This window comes from Schistocerca americana, chromosome 9, assembly GCF_021461395.2.
Source record: "Schistocerca americana isolate TAMUIC-IGC-003095 chromosome 9, iqSchAmer2.1, whole genome shotgun sequence".
In the NCBI taxonomy this organism is placed as follows: domain Eukaryota; kingdom Metazoa; phylum Arthropoda; class Insecta; order Orthoptera; family Acrididae; genus Schistocerca; species Schistocerca americana.
Window position 1 is genome coordinate 100,816,879 of NC_060127.1, and position 24,012 is coordinate 100,840,890.

At 45.5% G+C, this 24,012-nt stretch overlaps 1 protein-coding gene across 1 annotated transcript in view; it reads left to right on the forward strand.

Moving 5' to 3' along the window:
• Positions 1–1,686: 1,686 nt before the first annotated feature.
• The window catches only part of LOC124551250 (organic solute transporter subunit alpha-like), an 85,500-nt gene continuing 63,174 nt past the window's right edge, over positions 1,687–24,012 (forward strand). The window contains exon 1 of the mRNA XM_047126246.1: positions 1,687–1,819. The gene's annotated coding sequence lies outside the window, so the exon portion shown is untranslated. The remainder of the gene's footprint in view (positions 1,820–24,012) is intronic.

Consider the following 24,012-nt stretch of genomic DNA (forward strand, 5'->3'; position numbering starts at 1 on the left):
GCACAGAGGTTTTTTATCAGTCATTCTTCCCGCGCTCCATACATGACTGGAACGGGAAGAATCCCTGATAACTGGTACAATGGGACGTACCCTAGGCCATGCACTTCAAGATGGTTTGCGCGTAGTGAATACAGATGTAGGTGTATACATCAGATACCCTTGTTCCTCAAAGAGTGGAGAATGATCACTACTATTGCGCACCATAGACAGCCCCAAGTATTGAATCACGAAATCCCGGCCGCTGTGGCAGAGCGGTTCTAGGTGCTTTAGTCCGGAGCTGCGCTGCTGCTACTGTCGCAGGTTCGAATGCTGCCTCGAGCATGGATGTCTGTGACGTCCTTAGTTTAGTTAGGTTTAAGTAGTTCTCAGATGTTAAGTCCCATAGTACTTAGAGCCGTTTGAACCATTTGATTTGAATCTCGAAATAACTATTTAAATAAAAAACGTTTTTAATATAACACTTTTTAAAATAGACTAAAGAGTATAAAATAGTTCATCCTAGCGACATACACATTACTAACGCGGCACACATGTTCCTGGAAATCTGTGCCTGTGAATTTTTAATAGCTATGAAAATACTTGTAGAATTTAAAACAAAAATGTGTAGGACATGCAACAACTATAAGTAAGTAGGTAAAACATTGATGCATCAGTTATTTATTGTACTCTACTTTTTTTCTTTTTGACTTCTACGTATTTTCATAGCTATTAAAAATTCCCAAGCTCACATTTTCAGTACTAACTGCATGGGTTTAGAAATCTGTATAGGGCTAGGATAAATTATTTTATTCTATGTGTTCAGTTTTAAAAACATGTCATATTAAAAAGTTTTTTATTGCAATAATTATTTTCTGCTTTTTAATCTTGAGTGTGTCAAATTTTTTAGTCGATTTTAAATTTTTTTATGAGATTGTAACAGAGACATGTGATAAATTTCAGAATTATTTCAGTTTCTCTTCACCTGAGTCAACCAGTACATTGCTTCCTCCTGTGATTATCCCGCAAAAGACATCTAAGGTAAAAATTAGAGAGTCGAGCTCACACGGTACTAATCAGCAACTGTTCTTATCACGAAACGTTCGCAAGTGAAACAGGAGGAAAGGAAGTGGGAGTGGTATGAAAAGTACTCTCCGCCACACACCAGACGAAAGAGGTTTAATACTGCAGGGTAATCGAGTTCTGAGCTTTTCTGAAACTTTCAAGTCTCTAACTCATCATGAAATGATAATGATAAACAAAGTACGCTGCGCCACAAACCAGACACGAGAGCGGGTTAATATTGCATTGCCATTCAGTTCTGAGCTACGAGTATGTTCTAAGTTTCAAACCCCTAGCTCATCGGAAAATAATAGTGTACACAATTCTCCGCCACACACCAGGCAACAAAGCGCGTTAATATTGCATTCTCATCCAGTTCTGAGGTATGTTGACGGTTTCAAATCTCTAGTTCATCGGGCAGCTAGTTTAAATTCAATCGCAAAATTTGTGACCAAGAAACAGGCAGAAATGTGACTATAAAAGTACATAGCGATCGGAAGGGAGTGTCGATGCAAACAGTGTTTTTCGAAATCTCTACCAGCGGCCATGGATCGTTCACGCAACTATCTGTTCTGGAGGATTAGCGCGTCAGAAGTCAGCTGATAATGATAACGTAGCGCAAAAGGCGGCAGTATGCCGACGCACGCCCTGTGTATCATGGCGTCCGCGAAGCCACCTGCTTCTGAGTGCGTCTACGCACGGTGATACGCCGATGCAGCTAGACGTGAAGCAGCTCCAACTCGTGTGTTTGCTGCTCCGACGCGCATCGGGAGTCTTAAAGGTGGGTTACAGCACTGCTATCTCCGTCTCGTTAGTGGTGGAATTTTCCTCACGTCTTGCAAGCCCAGATTGTGCGAAACCCAGTCTGTTCTGCTCGTTCATGAGATCTAGAAGTCAGTGGGCAGTGGTGCTAAGATTGACGTCGTGTTTCTTATTATTCGGAAAGGCTTCGAATATTTCTGATACCGGCCAAAACGCGAGTGGCAGAACTGTGCTGATAGTGTGTACTATATTTTACGATAATTCACGTCAGGTTTAGTAAACATTACTGAAGCTAATTGAAACATTTACACAGGCCTGCCTTATTCGCCCCAGACTGAGAATTCAATAATGAAACATTTCTGACAGGTGTAAATATTACCGAACTATTAGTTTAATAAGTCATGGTTGCAAAATACTAACACAAATTACACAAATGGCCATCAAAATTGCTACACCAAGAAGAAATGCAGATGATAAACGGGTATTCATTGGACAAATATATTATACTGGAACTGACATGTGATTACAATTTCACGCATTTTGGGTGCATAGATCCTGAGAAATCAGTACCCAGAACAACCACCTCTGGCCGTAATAACGGCCTTAATAAGCCTTGGCATTGAGTCAAACAGAGCTTGTATGGCGTGTACAGGTACGGCTGTCCATGCAGCTTCAACACGAAACCACATTTCATCAAGAGTAGTGACTGGCGTATTGTGACGAGCCAGTTGCTCGGCCACCATTGATCAGACGTTTCCAGTTGGTGAGAGATCTGGAGAATGTGCTGGCCAGGGCAGCAGTCGAACATTTTCTGTATCCAGAAAGGCCCGTACAGGTCCTGCAACATGCGGTCGTGCATTATCCTGCTAAAATGTAGGGTTTCGCAGGGATCGAATGAACTGTAGAACCACGGATCGTAACACATCTGAAATGTAACGTCCACTGTTCAAAGTGCCGGCAATGCGAACAAGAGATGCCCGAGATGTGTAACCAATGGCACCCCACACAATCACGCCGGGTGATACGCCAGTATGGCGATGACGAATGCACGCTTCCAATGTGTGTTCACCGCGATGTCGCCAAACACGGATGCGACCATCACGATGCTGTAAACAGAACCTGGATTCATCCGAAAAAATGACGTTTTGCCATTCGTGCACCCAGGTTCGTCGTTGAGAACACCATCGCAGGCGCTCCTGTCTGTGATGCAGCGTCGAGGGTAACCGCAGCCACGGTATCCGAGCTGATAGTCCATGCTGCTGCAAACGTCGTCGAACTGTTCGTGCAGATGGTTGTTGTCTTGCAAACATCCCCATCTGTTGACTCAGGGATCGAGACGTGGCTGCACGATCCGTTACAGCCATGCGGATAAGATGCCTGTCATGTCGACTGCTAGTGATACGAGGCCGTTGGGATCTAGCACGGCGTTCCGTATTACCCTCCTGAACCCACCGATTCCATATTCTTGTAACAGTCATTGGATCTCGACCAACGCGAGCAGCAATGTCGCGATACGATAAACCACAATCGCGACAGGCTACAATCCGACCTTTATCGAAGTCGTAAACGTGATGCTACGCATTTCTCCTTTTTACACGAGGCAGCACAACAACGTTTCACTAGGCAAGCCGGTCGACTGCTGTTGGTGTATGAGAAATCGGTTGGAAACTTTCCTCATGTCATCACGTTGTAAGTGTCGCCACCGGCGCCAACGTTGTGAGAATGCTCTGAAAAGCTAATCATTTGCATATCACAGCATCTTCTTCCTGTCGGTTAAATTTCGCGTCTGTAGCATGTCATCTTCGCGGTGTAGCAATTTTAATGGCCAGTAGTGTATTTAATAAGAATGGAAAACTAGTAGAAACCGACGTCGGGGAAGATCAGTTTGGATTCCGGAGAATTGTACAAACACGTGAGCAATACTGACGCTATGGCGTCTCTTAGAAGACAGATTAAGAAAAAGCAACTTAGAGAAAGCTTTCGGCAATATTGACTGGAATGCTTTTTTTTTGACATTCTGAAGGTAGCGAGGGGAAATACAGGGAGCGAAAGGCTGTTTACATCTTGTACCTAAACCAGACCACAGTTACGAGTCGAGGGGCATGAAAAGGATGCAGTGGTTGCGAAAGGTTGTAGCCTATCTCCGACGCTACTCAAGCTGTACATTTTGCACGCAGTACAAGACAGTAAAGAAAAATTTGGAGCAGGAATTGTAGCTCAGGGAGAAGAAAGAAAAACTTGTGGTTTTCTGGTGACAATGTAATTCTGTCAGGTGCAGCAAAGGACTTGGAAGAGCAGTTGAACGGAATGGGCAGTGTCTTGAAAGAAGGATGTAAGATGAACATCAACAAAAGCAAAACAACAAGGCTGGAATGTAGTCGAAGTAAATCAGGTGATGGTGAGAGTATTAGATCAGAAAACGAGACACTTGAAATAGTAGATGAGTTTTGCTATTTTGGAAACAAAATAACTGATGATGGCCGACGTAGAGATGATATAAAATTTACACTGGCAGTGGCAAGAAAAACGTTTTGATGAAGGGAAAGTTGTTAACATCTAATATAGACTTTAAGTGTTTGGAAGCCTTTTCGGGAGGTATTTCTCTGGGTTTTAGCCACGTATGGAAGAGAAACATGGACGATTAGACAAGAAGAGGATAGAAGTTTTTCAAATGTGATGCTACAGAAAAATGCTACCATGAGGTTGGTAGACTACGTAACCAATGAGGAATTACTGAATACACTCCTGGAAATGGAAAAAAGAACACATTGACACCGGTGTGTCAGACCCACCATACTTGCTCCGGACACTGCGAGAGGGTTGTACAAGCAATGATCACACGCACGGCACAGCGGACGCACCAGGAACCGCGGCGTTGGCCGTCGAATGGCGCTAGCTGCGCAGCATTTGTGCACCGCCGCCGTCAGTGTCAGCCAGTTTGCCGTCGCATACGGAGCTCCATCGCAGTCTTTAACACTGGTAGCATGCCGCGACAGCGTGGACGTGAACCGTATGTGCAGTTGACGGACTTTGAGCGAGGGCGTATAGTGGGCATGCAGGAGGCCGGGTGGACGTACCGCCGAATTGCTCAACACGTGGGGCGTGAGGTCTCCACAGTACATCGATGTTGTCGCCAGTGGTCGGCGGAAGGTGCTCGTGCCCGTCGACCTGGGACCGGACCGCAGCGACGCACGGATGCACGCCAAGACCGTAGGATCCTACGCAGTGCCGTAGGGGACCGCACCGCCACTTCCCAGCAAATTAGGGACACTGTTGCTCCTGGGGTATCGGCGAGGACCATTCGCAACCGTCTCCATGAAGCTGGGCTACGGTCCCGCACACCGTTAGGCCGTCTTCCGCTCACGCCCCAACATCGTGCAGCCCGCCTCCAGTGGTGTCGTGACGGGCGTGAATGGAGGGACGAATGGAGACGTGTCGTCTTCAGCGATGAGAGTCGCTTCTGCCTTGGTGCCAATGATGGTCGTATGCGTGTTTGGCGCCGTGCAGGTGAGCGCCACAATCAGGACTGCATACGACCGAGGCACACAGGGCCAACACCCGGCATCATGGTGTGGGGAACGATCTCCTACACTGGCCGTACACCACTGGTGATCGTCGAGGGGACACTGAATAGTGCACGGTACATCCAAACCGTCATCGAACCCATCGTTCTACCATTCCTAGACCGGCAAGGGAACTTGCTGTTCCAACAGGACAATGCACGTCCGCATGTATCCCGTGCCACCCAACGTGCTCTAGAAGGTGTAAGTCAACTACCCTGGCCAGCAAGATCTCCGGATCTGTCCCCCATTGAGCGTGTTTGGGACTGGATGAAGCGTCGTCTCACGCGATCTGCACGTCCAGCACGAACGCTGGTCCAACTGAGGCGCCAGGTGGAAATGGCATGGCAAGCCGTTCCACAGGACTACATCCAGCATCTCTACGATCGTCTCCATGGGAGAATAGCAGCCTGCATTGCTGCGAAAGGTGGATATACACTGTACTAGTGCCGACATTGTGCATGCTCTGTTGCCTATGTCTTTGTGCCTGTGGTTCTGTCAGTGTGATCATGTGATGTATCTGACCCCAGGAATGTGTCAATAAAGTTTCCCCTTCCTGGGACAATGAATTCACGGTGTTCTTATTTCAATTTCCAGGAGTGTAGAATTGGGGAGACAGAAAATTTGTGGCACAACTTGACTAAAAGGAGGGATCGGTTGATAGGACACATTTTGAAACCTCAAGGGATCACTAATTTAGTATTGGAGGAAGTTTGGGGAGTGAAAATCGTTGGGAGAGGCCAAGAAACGAGAACAGTAAGCAGGTTCAGAAGGATGTTGGTTGCAGTAGTTATTCAGAGATGAAGAGGCTTGCAAAGGATAGAGTGGCATGGAGAGCCGCATCAAACCAGTCTTCGAATAACAAGAACAGCAGCAACAACAGCAACAACAACAACAACACTGAAACGAATCAAAATACTCTGCATGAAAAAAAACAAAAACTAAGGCACCTGTAAGTCATGGTCTAAAGTCAACGTAAATTTTTACGCATACACATTATCAGTAGATATATAAGTAATTATAGCTGCTTTTTTGTGTGACAAAATGCCCACCACAGTGTATTAGTGTAGGTATTTAATGTTGTTGCCTGGCCTAGTAGAGTACATAAGGGACGTGTTCAGCAGTAGACGTTGAGTGATCATGTAGAGGACAGAGATGCAACGTACTGGTGCGAGAGAGCGTTATCAGCCACTAACAGAGGTTGAAAAGGGCCTCGTTGCGGGTCTCCATTTGGTCAGGTGGTTAGATCGAGCAATATGGAGATTTAAGGGGAATTCAGAGGTGATAGTGGCCCAATATTGGACCGCGTGGGAACGTGAAGCATGGCATAGCCATTGTCAAGGCTCGATTTGACCTTAACTGAGCACCACGAGGGAGAATTACTGCACTGTGCGCCAAGCACATTACTCCATTCACGTCTCCGCCTGTCATCCGAGAACCAGTAATGGACTCACTGCATCATCCTGCATCACTGCTCTGAGACTAACAGCAACTGGAGTATGGACTGCCATTAACGCCACAAGACAGACAGTTGCGTAAATTGAAGGTGTATGGGAAAGAAAGGAAAGAAAAGGGAAGTCAATATTGATGTCAGCTGCGTCGGGACACTATGCGGAATCAGCGGCGACGAGTGAAAATATGTGCCAGGCTGGGATTCGAACCCGGGACCTTTTGCGTTAACCACTGCGCCATCCGCCGACTATCTGGCCACCCACACTCCCACCTGCATCCACCTGTCGGCAATCCCCGTGCATGTCCTCCGTGCTCGCCACTTTGAGATTCCCGCAGAGTTCAGACGTAATTGTGGATCTGCACTGAAGGTGGTGACTTCATTGCCCATTGAGGCGATTCAGTTGTGTGAAAGCATGGTGTCTGTTCTTTCGGACATGTCCGAAAGAACGGATTTCTTTAGGACATGTCCGAAAGAACGGATACCATGTATTCACATAAAAGCTGTTGCAGTTGATGTCTTGTCTGGGAAGAACGGATTACTGATGAATGGCATTGCACTGTGTTCAGTGATGAACTATAGCTCTTGACTGCTCTGGTTGATCATCACCGAGTATGGCTCTGAAATGGAAAGAGCTCCCATTCTTACAGAGTTTTGGAGGGGCACAGCGGTGTTACTGCTGACGTTATGGTGTGGGGAGCCCCTGCCCATGACTCATAGCTGATAGTGATTGAGGGAACTCTGACGTTATATCGGTACGTTACAGATATCCTGCGTCCTGAAGTGTTACCTCTCAAGCGAGAGTATCATGGCGTCATTTTTCAACAGGATAATGCTCGACCACAATGGCAGCTATCTCTGCGAACTGCCTGTGTGATGGTGAGGTACCTCTGTGCCCAACTTGGACGTCAAATCCACCCCTGTGTCAGTATGCACGATATCAAGAATCAGTTACAACAGTTGTAGACCAGCATGCATCAGGAGAGGATACAACAACTTTATGACGCCATTCACAACTGCAATAGTGCGCGCATTCAGCCCACAGCGGGTACAACCATGCCGTTTTGTAGATTTGATTCGATATTGTAATCATTAAAATAACATCACATACGCTCTCAACCTGTGAAGTTTCATTTCGTTTCCCCCTCCACTTCAGGGTGTTCTAGTGTATATAAGCCGTTATAAAAAATGTTTCATTACTCTAAAATAACGTTGTGCACGGGACTAGCAAGGGTGGCAATTCGTGTGCGTGTATTGTGTATGAAACCGGGGACCTAGAAACTACAGAGGCTTCGTCCTGCTGTAGCCCTCAGTGGTTCACAGCCCCACAATAGGCCACGGCAGTCCACCTATCCCACCGCCGTCCCACACCGAACCCAGGGTTATTGGGCGGTTGGGCCCCCATCGGACACCCCCCCCCCCTCCCCGGGAATGTCTCATACCAGACGAGTGTAGCCCCAAATGTTTGCGTGGTAGATAATTATGGTGTACGCGTACATGGAGACAGTGTTTGTGCAGCAATCGCCGACATAGTGTAACTGGTTCCCGTCAGATCACCGAAGTTAAGGGTTGTCGGGCTGGGCTAGCACTTTAATGGGTGACCATCCAGTCTCCTGAGCGCTGTTGGGAACCGGGGAGCACTCAGCCCTTGTGAGGCAAACTGAGGAGCTACTTGATTGAGAAGTGGCGGATCCGGACTCGGAAGCTGGGAGAGCGGTGTGCTGACCACATGCCCCATCATATCCGCATCCGGTGACGCCTATGGTCTGAGGATGACACGGCGACCGGTCGGTACTTTTGAGCCTTGATGGCCTGTTTGGGAGGGGAGTGACCACGCACTGTAGTGCCTGGTGTAAGTATAAGGAAGCTGAATTTTCTAGTAATCTTTGGCAGTAATAGTGGGAGTCAAGCCTATGATCAAAAATTTGGTAAGTCCAAAGGTATTAAAGAAATGTTTGTAAGGGAAGACTCATAAAGTGAATGAATCCTTTAGTAATGTTGTGTGGTGACATGTACCTAAAAATGTTTTTGTCGGCTTCATGATTCTAAAGCTAGCAGTGTCTGATGCTGTATTAACTTTAGACGATGGAACTATAAAAGACTGAAGGTTCCAGGGAGCGCAGGGGTGAGATTAAAGTAGAATATAGCTAGACGTCTGCGAGAACTGGATGTGCTTCGTGTAGTCCAAGCAGAGTTTGTTGCTGAGTAAATAGCAAAGGAATCGAGAAAGATCCGAAGAAGGCAACCATTTAGCGATTGTGGCACTGAAAAGGACCCAAAAGATGACCAAGGACAATTGTAGCCCATGAAAGAATCAGAACTCTAAGCCTGTATAAAATTTTGTAATTAAAACAGCTTTCAATCTTAGTGTCTCAGAACTACTATTTTGTTATACATGACCCACTATCTTAACAATTACTGAAGGTAGAAACATGAAATTTTCACAGCATGCCAAGAATATGATTCAACACATATGGAACTAGAAAAATAAAAAATATCCTTTGTTTTGCATTCATTACGCTCATTTATTTACAAAAATCTGCCAGAAAAATTAAAAGTTTGCGAAAAAATCACAACAGCCTTCGTAAAACAATGTTTACAATAATTGTAGTTCAGTATATCTACAAACCTATATTCATTAATTTGAAAAATTGGAAGTCGATGTCTTAAAAACCTTCCGAGATAATGGGTCACGATTATTTAACACTTTGTCGTCCGGCGACACCACAGTGGTGGCGTGGGTATAACCCGGCCGCTGTGGTCGAGCGGTTCTAGACGCTTCAGTCCGGAACCACCCGGCTGCTACAGTCGGAGGTTCGAATCCAGGCTTGGGGATGGATGTGTGTGATGGTCTTAGGTTAGTTAGGTTTAAGTAGTTCTGGGAAGTTCTAGCGGACTGATGACCTCCTATGTTAAGTCCCATAGTGCTTAGAGGCATTTGAACCATTTCCTGTGCATAGTACCGCTCAGTGGCCGGTGACAGCACTTTAGTATCTTTTTCATTCTGTTGGTATTTTGTTTAGGTAACAATAAATTACATACGTCAACAAGTTTTTTTTTTTCTTTTTTTTTGTTGCTTTTATGAGTACTTGTGCACTTTCATCACGGGAGACGAAAGAGACGATGCGATTATTTACGATGAATGCGCGGACCTCTTGTCTGACGTTCCAGACGACTTGGCCGATTGGGAAGGAAGACAGGGAATATCAAAAAAATGAAAGTGAAGTAGAATCGTCAGAAGATAGTGAAATACGTCCAAGAAGGATTCGGCGAACGCTACGGTTGGCAACTGATTCGAATGAATCAGACTATGATCTACTGAAGACCAGTAGTAAATTTGAAGGATCTCCGGATCCACACATATTTCCCAGAGATACTCAGAGCGTCGTAGATGTCGTAGAATTATATATTGGGAACTATCTATTTGCGTATATTAGCAACGAACCAACATGTATTTCAGTCAAAATTGCAATAGAAGGAAACTGGATGAAAAAAAATGCCAAATTTGTCGAGCTTTGAAAATGGTTTGGGTTTGCTATCCTGATGGGAATTGTAGAAAACAGCAAGGATCAACGAATCCGTTGATAGACACACCGATATTTCGCAAAACGATGTCCCGCAACCGATTCAGACAAATTATCTTTTTTTACATTTTTACGACTACTCAGTAAACCGGATAATGCCTACCGGCTTTTCAAAGTGCAATTCGTAATTGATTATTTGTCCAAAACGTTCAAAGAAACGTTTAATCTAAGTCAAAACATTTCAATTGATGAAGGAGTGATACCGTAGCGTGACAGTTGAATTTTAAAGTTTACAATCCGTCGAAAATTACGAAATATGGCATACTCATTCTGATGCTATGTGATTCGAGTACGGGATACATTTCCTCATTCAAGAAATATTTCGGCGCTGGACAACCTTTGTCAAAAATAGTCATGGAACTATTGACACCTTCTTATGGAAAGTAGCATCACCTCTACATGGATAATTATTATAACAGTGTAGAACTTGCAGAGAAGTTACTTGAAAAGAAAATTCGAGTTTGTGGAACGATACGGCAAAATAGAGGATTTCCGGAAAAATTAAAGCGCGCAAAAGTCAGTGTGTTTGAAGATTGTCATCAACGGAAAGGTGACAAACTGCCGGCGACAAGCCAAGTAATTCGAATTAGCGCTGCCGGCGCCAAGCGAAGAACCTTGTACGAGACGTACGGACGGCAAAGTATTAACATTGGCAGCACAGGGCATACAATCTCCCCTTTACGTAATCAGTCAGATATCTTCCAAACCTTCAAACAACAACCGATCCGAAATATAAGTAAGTGCGACGGGAAGAAACCGGCAACATTCTGTGACCGCATCGCCGACATACGGAAGTCCGCAGCGCAGAATCGGTAGTGTCGGTCGCATCAGCACAAGCACGATGGCCTGCTGGTTACTGTCCAGTGGAACTCCCGCCGAAGAAGACCACGGGTGTGGAGCATCCGTCCGCCTATGCCAATGGGGTGACGACAGAATCACCTGGGCATCTATCGGCCAGTGCCCTCGCTTGGCGATGCCTTCGGGAAACGATGCCATTGCTATGTACTAACTCAGACTCTTTATTTGTAAAACGGGTTAATGAAGCTGGCTCCGTAGGACTCAAGGACACGGCCACATAACTGTCGCGTTGCCCTACTACTGTTCTATTAACTTCGTATAAGTAGGTTAAATTGCGGGCAATAATAGGGCAGGCGAAATGATTGAATGAAGGGTGGAAGTTTCAAACGTTCTAAGAGAAATTTTTTTTCACAAAATGCGTTGTCGGTACTGTTGTGTAAATGGCTCTGAGCACTATGGGAACATCTGAGATCATCAGTCCCCTAGAATTTAGAACTACTTAAACCTAACTAACCTAAGGACATCACACACATCCGTGCCCGAGGCTGGACTCGAACCTGCGACCGTAGCGGTTGCGTGGTTACAGACAGAAGCGCCTAGAACGGCTCGGTCACACTGGTCGGCGGTGCTGTTGTGTTCTCGGCATTTGTCACACATCTCTCGAATTATTTACGAAGTCCTAAAACTTGGAGAAAATGTTTCAAACGTTCGTTACTGAATGGCGTATGGTGGAAGTGCGAAGGAGTGTTTCCCTCTGGAGTTCCAAGTGCCATGTGGCAAGGCCTTCGCTCCTCGAGATTCGCAGAATACCAAGGGACCCGTGCGAAACTTTCACACTTTTATACACTACTGGCCATTAAAATTGCTACACCACGAAGATGACGTGCTACAGACGCGAAATTTAACTGACAGAAAGAAGATGCTGTGATATGCAAATGATTAGCTTTTCAGAGCATTGACACAAGGTTGGCGCCGGTGGCGACACCTACAACGTGCTGACATGAGGAAAGATTCCAACCGATTTCTCATACACAAACAGCAGTCGACCGGCGTTTCCTGGTGAAACGTTGTTGTGATACCTCGTGTGAGGAGGAGAAATGCGTAGCATCACGTTTCCGACTTTGATAAAGGTCGGATTCTAGCCCATCGGGATTTCGGTTTATCGAATCGCGACATTTCTGCTCGCGTTGGTCGAGATCCAATGACTGTTAGCAGAATATGGAATCGGTGGGTTCAGGAGGGTAATACGGAACGCCGTGCTGGATCCCAACGGCCTCATATCAGTAGCAGTCGAGATGAGAGGCATCTTATCCGCATGGCTGTAACGGATCTTCCAGCCACGTCTCGATCCCTGAGTCAACAGATGGGGACGTTTGCAAGACAACAACCATCTGCACGAACAGTTCGACGACGTTTGCAGCAGCATGGAGTATCAGCTCGGAGACCGTGGCTGCGGTTACCCTTGACGCTGCATCACAGACAGGAACGCCTGCGATGGTGTGCTCAACGACGAACCAGCGTGCACGAATGGCAAAACGTCATTTTTTTCGGATGAATCCAGGTTCTGTTTACAGCATCGTGATGGTCGCGTCCGTGTTTGGCGACATACGCGGTGAACGCACATCGGAACCGTGTATTCGTCATCGCCATACTGGCGTATCACCCGGCATGATGGTATGGGGTGCCATTTGTTACACGTCTCGGTCACCTCTTGCTCGCATTGACGGCACTTTGAACAGTGGACGTCACATTTCGGATGTGTTACGACCCGTAGCTGTACCCTTCATTCGATCCCTGCGAAACCCTACATTTCAGCAGGATAATGCAAGACCGCATGTTGCAGGTCCTGTACGGGCCTTTGTGGGTACAGAAAATGTTCGACTGCTGCCCTGGCCAGCACAGTCTGCAGATCTCTCATCAATTGAAAACGTCTGGTCAATGGTGGCCGAGCAACTGGCTCGTCACAATACGCCAGTCACTACTCTTGGTGAACTGTGGTATCGTGTTGAAGCTGCATGGGCAGCTGTACCTGTACATGCCATCCAAGCTCTGTTTGACTCAATGCCCAGGCGTATCAAGGCCGTTATTACGGCCAGAGGTGGTTGTTGTGGGTACTGATTTCTCAGGATCTATGCACCCAAATTGCGTGAAAATGTAATCACATATATTTGTCCAATGAATACCCTTTATATAGATATGTTTTTCTTATGGGACCAAACTGCTGAAGTCATCGGTCCCTAGGCTTACACACTACTTAATCTAACTTAACCTAACTTACGCTGTAGACAACACACACACACAGCCATGTCCAAGGGAGGACTCGAACCTCCGACGTGGGGAGCCGCACGGACCGTGACAAGACGCCTAGACCGCGCGGCTGCCCCACGCGGCCGGCAATATTTGGAACAACTGTAGTTGTTGGGATAAGGGTATGATGAATTTATGATACATCCTTGTACATACATTTTCATACATGTAATTTTGAGCAAAATTCTTTACAGAGCATTGCAATACGTTATTTGCCGTAAGAATAACGTAATCTTCTTATACTTTTTGTTTTTTTCGTATTCTTTAAGAGATACAAAAATGTTAATTGGTTTAGTTACCCTTGAAAAGGTTATATATAATTGTGCCAGAGTAAGGACGGGATTTGGTAAATACAATCCTGCTCTTTGAAGCGTATGTCCCTGCGACTTGTTTATAGTGGTCGCAAATGCAGTTGTAATAGCCAACTGTCTTCTTGTCAGTTGAAAATGCACTGAACGAAATGGCGCAGTGGTTGGCAAAAAAATGATTCAAATGTCTCTGAGCACCATGGGACTTAACTTGTGAGGTCATCAGTCCCCTAGAACTTAGAACTACTTAAACCAAACTAACATAAGGACATCACACACATCCATGCCCGAGGTAGGATTCGAACCTGCGAACGTAGCGGTCGCGCGGTTCCAGACTGTAGCGCCTAGAACCGCTCGGCCACCCAGGCCGGCATTGGATAGCACAGTGGTCTCGCTTTCGGGAGGACGATGGTTCAGACCTGCGCCCGGACATCCTGGTTTAGGTTTCCCGTGATTTCTCTAAGTCACTTCAGGCAAATCCGGGATCGGTCCTTTGAAAAGGCACGGCCGGTTTCCTTCCCCATCCTTCCCTAATCCGAGTTTGTGCTCCGTCTCTACTGACATCGTAGTGAACGGGACGTTAAACACTAACCCCCTCATTCTCAACTGAAAAGACACGCTTGGATCGGATGGTGTTAAGTTTATTCGTGGTTTTACAACAGTTTTCCCGGTGTCAATCAGCTGAGCATTAATTGTAAATTCATTTACTTTTGTTACAACCTTGTGTATTCCATTGACAGTCATGTTGATCGTTCACGTTTCTTATCAATATGACAATAGCGTTTTTTCGTAGTATACGTTTATGTGGCAGTAATCCGGTCGGATGTAATGAATGTGACAGTTCTACAGGATACAATTGACTATCAGTACCCTCGTCGTACTCTTCGGAGTCACAAGTGTAGTAAATCTTTTATGTCTTTCCGCAATGTTTCTCACAACTTCTTTCAGTGAAGTCTTCATTTTTTAGGGTATAATATTGATGTGATGACAAATTTCTTACGTTTTCGGCAATAACAGCGTTGGTTTGTAACCTCCCCCTCACTTATCGACCTTAATGACAGTGAAAAATTAAACCGCGTGTACCTAGTGGAAATTTGGGAAAAGCAATCGTCACCGAAGTTAATCTGTCGGTAAAGAGGGAGGAAAGGGTTACATCTAAATGAAAGGAAAAAAGCAAATGAAACTGGTGGAAATTAATTTTGAAAAGGGGTAAAGTTAATGAAGAAAGTAAATGTGCGGCCGTTACGTTAACAATTAACTAGCGGTAATTAGATATTTGAGATTTGGGGGAAATTACGGTCGCCAGTCCTAAGGACAATTACTATAGTAACTGAAAAAGAAAGGTAGTTACACATATAATTAGCACTAGAAGCATGGCAACTGAAGGTTGACACGTGTAGTGTGAAAACTGAAAGTTTGTCAGAAGTAATAAATTTCGCTACACTTTGACTTAATTTAGCAAAAGAATTAACAAAACCGGAAAATCGAAAGTTAATTTAGTGACTGAAGTTAATAGTGAGCTTTCTTTCTGAAGCACATCGAAGCTCAGTAAAATACGGTTAGTCTTGGACTACCTCAACAATCATTTCAAAAGCAACTTGAATCTACGCAATTTAGAAATAAGAGATTTTACTTTGAACTTGAATTAAATGATTCTGAACAATTAACAATGGTAAAATTTAGTACGTACCAAGCTGAGCTGCAGTCACAGGTAAGCTAAAATACGGTAACAAACTCGCACTCTTAATTTGTGCTTGTGTAATCTAAATATTGTAGCCAGCTATGAATACTTAAAGTGAACTTTGAAATTAAAGCAGTGAAATGGAATTATGCTGGCGTTTGAATTTCAACGACACTCGGGTTCATTTCGGAAAAGGAAGGGACCCTGCTTGGCAATGCAATTGGGACAATGAGCAACAAAGGTTCATGCTACGTTGCTGTAATTTTGTGATTTGAACAGTTTTAAAAGTTTGAAAAGCTGAGGTCTGCCATACAGTTCTAAAACTTTACGTGCTTCCAGTCTTCCTTGTTGGTTGATTGAAGGTTTGAAGCCGTCGATCGAGGATGTGGCGACAGTCACTCATTGTCGGCCGTCACTCCCCAAGATTTTAACACAAATATCTCGCACACTCGCATTTATCAAATTAATTACTATTTGAATTCTCAAGTGTATAAAACAAAATGATAAAGTGGAAATGCCATGTGGCTAGGGCCTCCCGTCGGGTAGATCGTTCGTTCGCCTGGTGCAAGCCTTTCGAGTTGACGCTACTTCGGCGACTTGCGTGTCGATGGGGATGAAATCATGATAAGAACAGCACAACACGCAGTCCCTGAGGGGAGAAAATCTTCGACCCAGCCGGGAATCGAACCCGGGCCGTTACGTATGACATTCCGTCACACTGACCACTCAGCTACCAGGGGTGGACAACAATGTGGTTATGCAGTTACAGTTCATAATCATACTTTGTTGACCTCGCAATGTCGAAGTGAGAGCTCGGAATAAAATTTCTGTGGCTCTGCAGAATTTCATCAATCGTCGACTCTGAAAATTCTTTAAGTAGTCAGAGGCACGCCATGGAGGAAGCCTTCTTGAGCACGTACTCACTCTGCAGCATAGCAATCAGTGTCCAAGCTGTGTGTTAATTTCGATAAAAGTCGAGAAATTAATCTCTAAAAATAGAGGATAAACGACCGTGGCTCAGGCTTTGCTGATTTCCCAGGATACAAAGTTCTCTACGAGTTCCCGGGCGGCTCCCCCCATCGGAGGTTTGAGTCCTCCCTCGGGCATGGATGTGTGTGTTGTCCTTAGCGTAAGTTAGTTTATGTTAGATTAAGTAGTGTGTAAGCTTAGAGACTGATGACCTCAGCAGTTTGGTCCCATAAGATTTTACCACAAATTTCCAATTTTCTCTACGAGTTACGACGCCAAATAATATCCCGAGCCACATGCAAGAGAAAAGTTAAAACAACCTTTTATGTTCTTAAAATTGTACGAGGGCTGTTTTTTAAGTAAGGGCCGTTCGCGCGTATAGTCCCGTAGTTCGCGCGGACGCAGCAACAAGCCACCGCGCCACTTGCCGGCATCCTTCCCGTTCACACTGATGCAAGTTGCAGCTCTATAGCTGACGTCTACGCATCGCTGTGCTACTTTATAATGTTTACGATTATTGAATCGCCCGCCGCGTGTGAGATACGGTCGGTGATACATTTTTTGACCGCGAGAAGCCTATCAGCTGCAGAAATTCATCGTCAGTTAACAGAAGTTTATAACTTGAATGCAGTGAGTGAAGGTAAAGTGCGTCAATGGGTTAGAGAGTTTGTAAGTAGGCTGTTTAGGTTTTCTTATTGGTAACGCCACGTAACGCTCTGTGTGAGAATCACTGGCTGTGCTGTGTGCAGTCTGTGGCTGCTTTGCATTGTTGTAATACTCGCCATTGTAGTGTTGGGCAGCGGCAGCTGGATGTGAACAGCGCGTAGCGTTGCGCAGTTGGAGGTGAGCCGCCAGCGGTGGTGGATGTGGAGAGAGAAATGGCGGAGTTTTGATATTTGTAAAAATGGATGTTATGAACTCCTATATATATTATGACTTTTGATGATATTAAGGTAAATACATTGTTTGTTCTCTGTCAAAATCTTTCATTTCCTAACTATGCCTATTAGTAGTTAGTGCCTTCCGTAGTTTCAATCTTTTATTTAGCTGGCAGTAGTGGCGCTCGCTGTACTGCAGTAGTTCGAGTAACGAAGATTTTTGTGAGGTAAGTGATTTGTGAAACGTATAGGTTAATGTTAGTCAGGGCCATTCTTTTTTAGGGATTTTTGAAAGTCAGATTGCGTTGCGCTAAAAATATTGTGTGTCAGTTGAAGCACAGTCTTATGTATAATTGTTCAAAGGGGACGTTTCATAAGTTTAAAAATGGCCGTCGAAACGTCCATGACGAAGAACGCTCAGGCCAGCCCTCTGTGATGACTGATGATTTGGTGGCTGCAGTCGAAACAAAGATTCGTGAGGACAGAAGATTCACAATTTCCACTCTTTCTTTGGAATTGCCACAAGTTTCAAGATCAGTTTTGTACAAAATTGTGTCTAAAAACCTAAACTTTAAGAAACTGTTCTCGGTGGGTACTGAGACTCCTCACAGAGGACCACAAAGGGAAGAGATTTGCCACTTCATTGGACTTTTCGATTCGTTATGAGGAAGAAGGGGATGACATGCTGAGTCAAATTGTCACTGGAGATGAAACATGGGTATCCCATATCACTCCCGAAAGCAAGCGACAATCGATGGAATGGCGACACACAACCTCACCTGTCAAGGTCAAAGCCAAACAGACGCTGTCAAAGCGCAAGATTATGGCAACTGTGTTCTGGGACTGGCGCGATGTTTTGCTAGCGGACTTTATGCCACGAGGAACGACAATCAACTCAGATGCCTACTGTGCAACTCTAAAGAAGCACCGCAGAGCAATTCAAAAGGCGCGGCATGCTGACAAAAGGAGTTTTGCTCCTGCACGATAACGCTAGGCCTCACACCTCTCAAAAGACTCGGGATTTGATTGATTCTTTTGGCTGGGAAGTTTTGGACCATGCACCACACAGCCCCGACCTTGCTCCTAGCGATTTTCACCTTTTCCGGTACCTGAAACACTATCTTGGCGGGCAGCGCTTCAGTGACGACGATGAAGTGAAAGCGGCCTTGAACTCTTGCTGTCGGAGCAGGCGGCCGAATTCTTTGAAGAGGGAATTAAAAACTTAGTTGCACGGTATGACAAGTGCTTAAATAAACAAGGCAACTATGTATAAAAAGAGGTAACAGTGTGTAGAATCAGAAAATAAAAGTTTTTGTACAAAAGTATTTGTATCTTTTTTAAAAAATAAAAACGGGCCTTACTTAAAAAACAACCCTCGTATTTTTTGCGTAAATGATCATCGTAGCTACATTTAATCATACATCATCCTCTTGTACAGGATGTTCAATAAGTAGCTATGCAGTTCATAATTTCCCGTATTAAAGTCATGGAAGTTATAAGAGATGCTGATAGTGATCCTCCTGAACTTGAAGACGCAGTTGCATACATTTCTGCATGTTCCTGAAGACGTTGTGCAGAACATCGGGAGTGATGTTCCAAATGTGACATGTCAGTGCAGCTTGTAGATCTTCCGTGGTGTGCGGATTACCTTCATAGGCCTTTCTCATCAAAGTACCCCATAAATAGTAATCTGGTGGAGCCAATTTGGGTGAACGTGGAGGCCAGAGTCCTCGAGAGATGATGCGGTCGCTGAAGATGTACTTTAAAAAGTTCATTGCCTTGTGGGCAGTATGTGCAGCCACCCAATAACAGTTGGAACCAGGTATACTCAATTTCGTCCTCATTCAGTGCATCTAGGAAAGCCTCCAGAAAGCGGGTGCAGTACCGTTCTGCATTTGAGCATCAGCCTTGAAATCAGGAAAAGATTTTTGAAATCATATGCGTGGAGTGTGGCATGCTATGGGTGTGAAACATGGACTCTCGGGACAGAGGAAAACCAGAAGCTAAGTTCTTTTGAAATGTGGTGCTATAGATGCATGCTCAAAATAAAATGTATCAACAAGGTCACAAACGAAGTGGTTCTGGAAAGAGCAGGTGAGAAGAGAAGCTTCTGGAGTTTCATTGTTAAAAGAAGAGTGCAATTTACAGGCCATCTATTAAGACATAAAGGACTCCTGAACACAATCATAGAGGGAAAATGTCAAGGGAAAAAGACCGAGAGGAAGACCACGACTGAGGTACATGGATCAAATCGTGAAACATGTGGGATGTAACACCTATAAAGAAATGAAGAGAAAAGCTGAAAGACGCACAGAATGGAGACAAGCTGCCATTGTAGCTGTTGCAGACCAATCCTTGGATTGACCACTACAGAAGAAGAAGAAGAAAGAAGATTGGCCCAGTGATGCGTTTACGAGGCACGGCGCACCAAACACCAAACTTTTGATCGTGTAGTGGGGACACCTTAAATTCGTGTGGATTCTCCGTAGTCCACACACAACTATTCTGGCTATTCATGTAACTGGAGAGGTGAAGCCATGCTTCATCCTTGAAAAACGTTGTGTCAAGATTAAAATGGTTCAGATGGCTCTAAGCACTATGGGACTTAACATTTGAGGTCATCAGCCCCCTAGACATGGAACTACTTCAACCTAACTAAGGACATCACACACATCCATGCCCGAGGCAGGATTCGAACCTCTGACCATAGCAGCAGCACGGTTCGAGACTAAAGCGCCTAAAAGCACTCGGCCAAAGCGGCCGACGTTGTGTCAAGATTTCCCACTTCGTTATCCTGCAGGAAGGACAGAAACCAGTTACAAAAGTTCACACACGCTGGGTGATCGGTGTGTCTCAGTTCATGCACGATCGACATTTTTACCGATACATGACGTCTGGAAAATCCTGTGAGTGGAACACACGGACACGTTGGCCTGCTGAGCTAGTTGGCTAACCGATTACTTTGGACTTTGCACCATCATGTCTTGGACCTGCGCCACCTTCTCTTCGGATGTGGATGGCCTGCATGATTTTGGAGCATTATGAAGGCTTCCGGTCTTTCGAAACCTGATGATGAGGTTCCATACAGCATTGTGGTTAGGCGTCTTCACTCCTGGGAACTTTGCTGAAACTGCAGCTTTTACTGCTGAGGTAAACTTGTATCCATTGCGGATCACATGATCCACAAGAAACACTCTTTGTTCAATCATCAGCATGATGACCTGGATCACAGTGATGTTACACAAGACATTGGCCTTCATGCAAACCGGACCTGCGAAAAAATACAAATACCTGGTCAAATATGGTTTAGATAAGGTTCAAATACGTTAAACAATGGAAAATATTGTATGATTAATTGACAATCACACGAGTCATTATTTAGCACACCACAACATGGGACTGCATAGTTACTTTCTGAACAGCCGGTATGAGATGAAATCATAATTGATCAAATAGGATGCAGAGAATTTGCCTAAGGAATTTGCACATTTAAGGACAATGTTCAGAGACAATGGATACTCGACCTGGCAAATTAACAGGGCCTTCTCAACTAAAGCCAGGAACCGGGAAGTGGATAAAGAGGAGAACGAGCCAACCAAATCCCTAGCTTTTCTTCCCTTTGTTAGAAATATGTCCTTTTAAAATAGTGAGGATTCTTAATAATTTTCATGTGAAAGTGGTTTTTCGTCCACCTTCTAAGATTTCGGATCTGCTGGGATCGGTGAAGAATGATTTGTTACTGTGGAAGGCGGAAATTTACAAAACACCGTGTCAATGTGGAATGGCCTATATAGGACACACAACGCTTACAGTGGAAGAGCGTTGTACGGAACATCAACGTTGCACTTGCCTACTTCAACCCAGTAAGTCTGCAGTTGCGGAACATTGTATTTCCAACGGACATTCAATGAAGTATGACACAACTTCGATTTTGGCCACAGCAACAATCTTTTGGGACTCCATCATCAAAGAATCCGTAGAAATACGCATTGCAGGTAATCTGATGTACCATGACAGTGGTTACCAATTGAATAACGCGTGGAATCCCGTCATCTCCGCAATTTGCTCGAGACGAAGACACCAGAAGACTTCGATACCTGTGGCCAGCGACAATACCGACGGCAGCTGAGTCTTGCAGTTCCACCAGCGAGGGCACTGCCACTGGGCGGTGTGGTCCTTCTGTCTCCGCGACTTCAACGCATGCGCAGCAGTACCATCAGCGCACTATATAAAACAGAGCAGAGAACCTCTTTGTCTTCCCATCCTCGCCCATCCCCGCCAACAGCCGCACCTGTATTCTTGCATCCCTACCTGCCCTCCATCTTCATACCCCCCATACCCTTTCCCAAGGTGGCTTCCACCAACTCCCCCTCCCTGATGATGTCCTTGTCCCATCCATCTACCCCTCCTACCAGCTCTGACTCTCCCCTCCCGTTCCCCCTCTTTTTTCCCCCACAGTTCCCTCTCTCCCTCCTCACCTTCCTTTTGTCCCCTCCTCTCTCCCAAGTCTGTCGCTTCCACCCCCTCCCCAGGCTTCCAATCCCCCCTCTCTCCTCCCCCCCACTCTCCTTTCTCTCTCCCACTGGCTCCACCCCCCTTCCTGCCCTCCTACCTCTCCCTTTCACCTGGAGTCAGTCCCTCCCCCCCCCCCTTCTTTGTGAGTGCTTCGCCAATGATTGTCACCAGTGTCTCTCCGTTTGTGTACAGTGTCTTCATCTGTGTTTTCTACTACGTTCGTGCCTCCACCTAGACGTCTTCATCTGTTTTCAATTGGTGCCACCCTTCACAACAGTGTCTTCAGTCGAACGACTTCTGATTTCTTGTGCAGTGTTCATCTTGTGTTTACCATGTTTTTCATGTTTTCTATGCCTTCCGTGTATTTATGTTGTGTCTTTTGGCCGAAGAGCGGCGTATGTAGGCCACTGCCGGCCCACCTCAGCTGAGGCATGAAACCACAATAAAGGGAAAAAAGAACCTCTTTGTTAGTCCTCGTTCAGCTCGCCTAAAGATGGCTGGCAGTTTTCCAGCCAAAATATCATGGAATGAAGATTACGACGACTGGCTACAATCCCAAAAAATCTCTTTGAACAAATTACATCCAGTATTCAAAATGGCAGCTTACAACAATGCCGCTAATCACAGTTCTGCTGTGGTGCTACTCTCTGCAATCCTAAATCAGAAGTAGGTACGTCCATGGTACACGTAATATTCCACATTCTATCCACAGACTTTTTATATCATGAGTCAGAGATAATCTGTTTGTCTATCGCAGTGGGAATGAGTCTTTGAGCTATATATAACTCGGGTGGTTACGAGTAAACACTTGTGCTAAGAACAAAAATGACAGAGGAAGGGTAATACTACAATTGCATCACGATAACGTTGACTGGTGTGTCCCATGTCCGAAGATTTGGGGGTGAGTACACCCACGCAACTTAATGGCCCCTCATACTATAACACGTTGGAATGCCAAAATGATCAGGTTCTACAACATTCCCGGGTGCATTACTTATTCCCGCATCTTGCCATGTGAGGGTACGACGAGAATCACTACTCAGACAGACTCTGCTATCAAAGGTGAGTACGTGAGTCGACTCCTCGTTGGTCCAGTCTCTGTGTTGTTGGCACCATCGTAAACGGTACCGCCGATGTGAGGGTGCCAATGGAACACTACCGATTGGCCGTCGGGCATGGAGACCACCTTTTAGGATTCTCCATGCCACAGCAGAGTGTCTTGCAGTCCTGTTCAATGTGGTCACAGTCGCACCGCGTCCTTTCTTGCCTGTTGCACAATGTGGCGGTCATCTGCTGCTGTAGTTGATTGTAGTCGAATACTCCCTGTCCTTTGGGCAGCAGTGCCTGTGGACAATTCCAACAAGACAGTGCGACACCCAACATGTCCAGAATTACTACAGAGTGGCTCCAGGAACACTCTTCTGAGTTTAAACACTTCCGATGGGCTCCAAAGCCCCCAGACATGAACATCATTGAGCACATCTCGGATGCGTTACAACGTGCTGTTCAGAAGAGATCTCCACCTCCTCGTACTCTGACAGACATATGGACATCCCTGCAGGATTCACGGTGTCAATTCCCTCCGCTACTTCAGACATTAATCGAGTGCATGCCACGTCGTGTTGCGGCACTTTTACGTCCCGCAATGTCCCTGCACGATATTAGGAAGGTATATTCCTTGGCTCTTCAGTGTATTTTGGTAGCAGGGGAGAGTTTCATGTTGTCGTTGGAGGTTGGAGAAGACGTGCGCGCTATGTTCGGAGGCAATTTTTGTTGGAGGGAATTCACGTCATTGAGCCACAGTGGTCCGTAATTTAGCGATTGGCGATTGGCAGCATTTCAGTGGCAAGGAATACGCAGGGCGGAAGTGAGCGCCACATGACAGTCGCTGGGTGGAAGGATACGAAGGTGTGCGCATCGGAGAAGCACTTGCAGGTGGGATGAGAGAGTGTCCAGATCTACTTGGCGTAGAAACGCGGTTGAGGGTGCCGCATCTTGGGTGTCCTCCACAGTCGCTGACGATTCGTCACCGTGCACCTAGACGCATCCCAGTCTTATACTGCGTATAATTGTCAGCACCATTAGAATACTTAAACTGATTTCACATTTGGAGAATCCAGGATGATCGCCTGTCTCATCTCCTTTGCACTGATAATGAATGT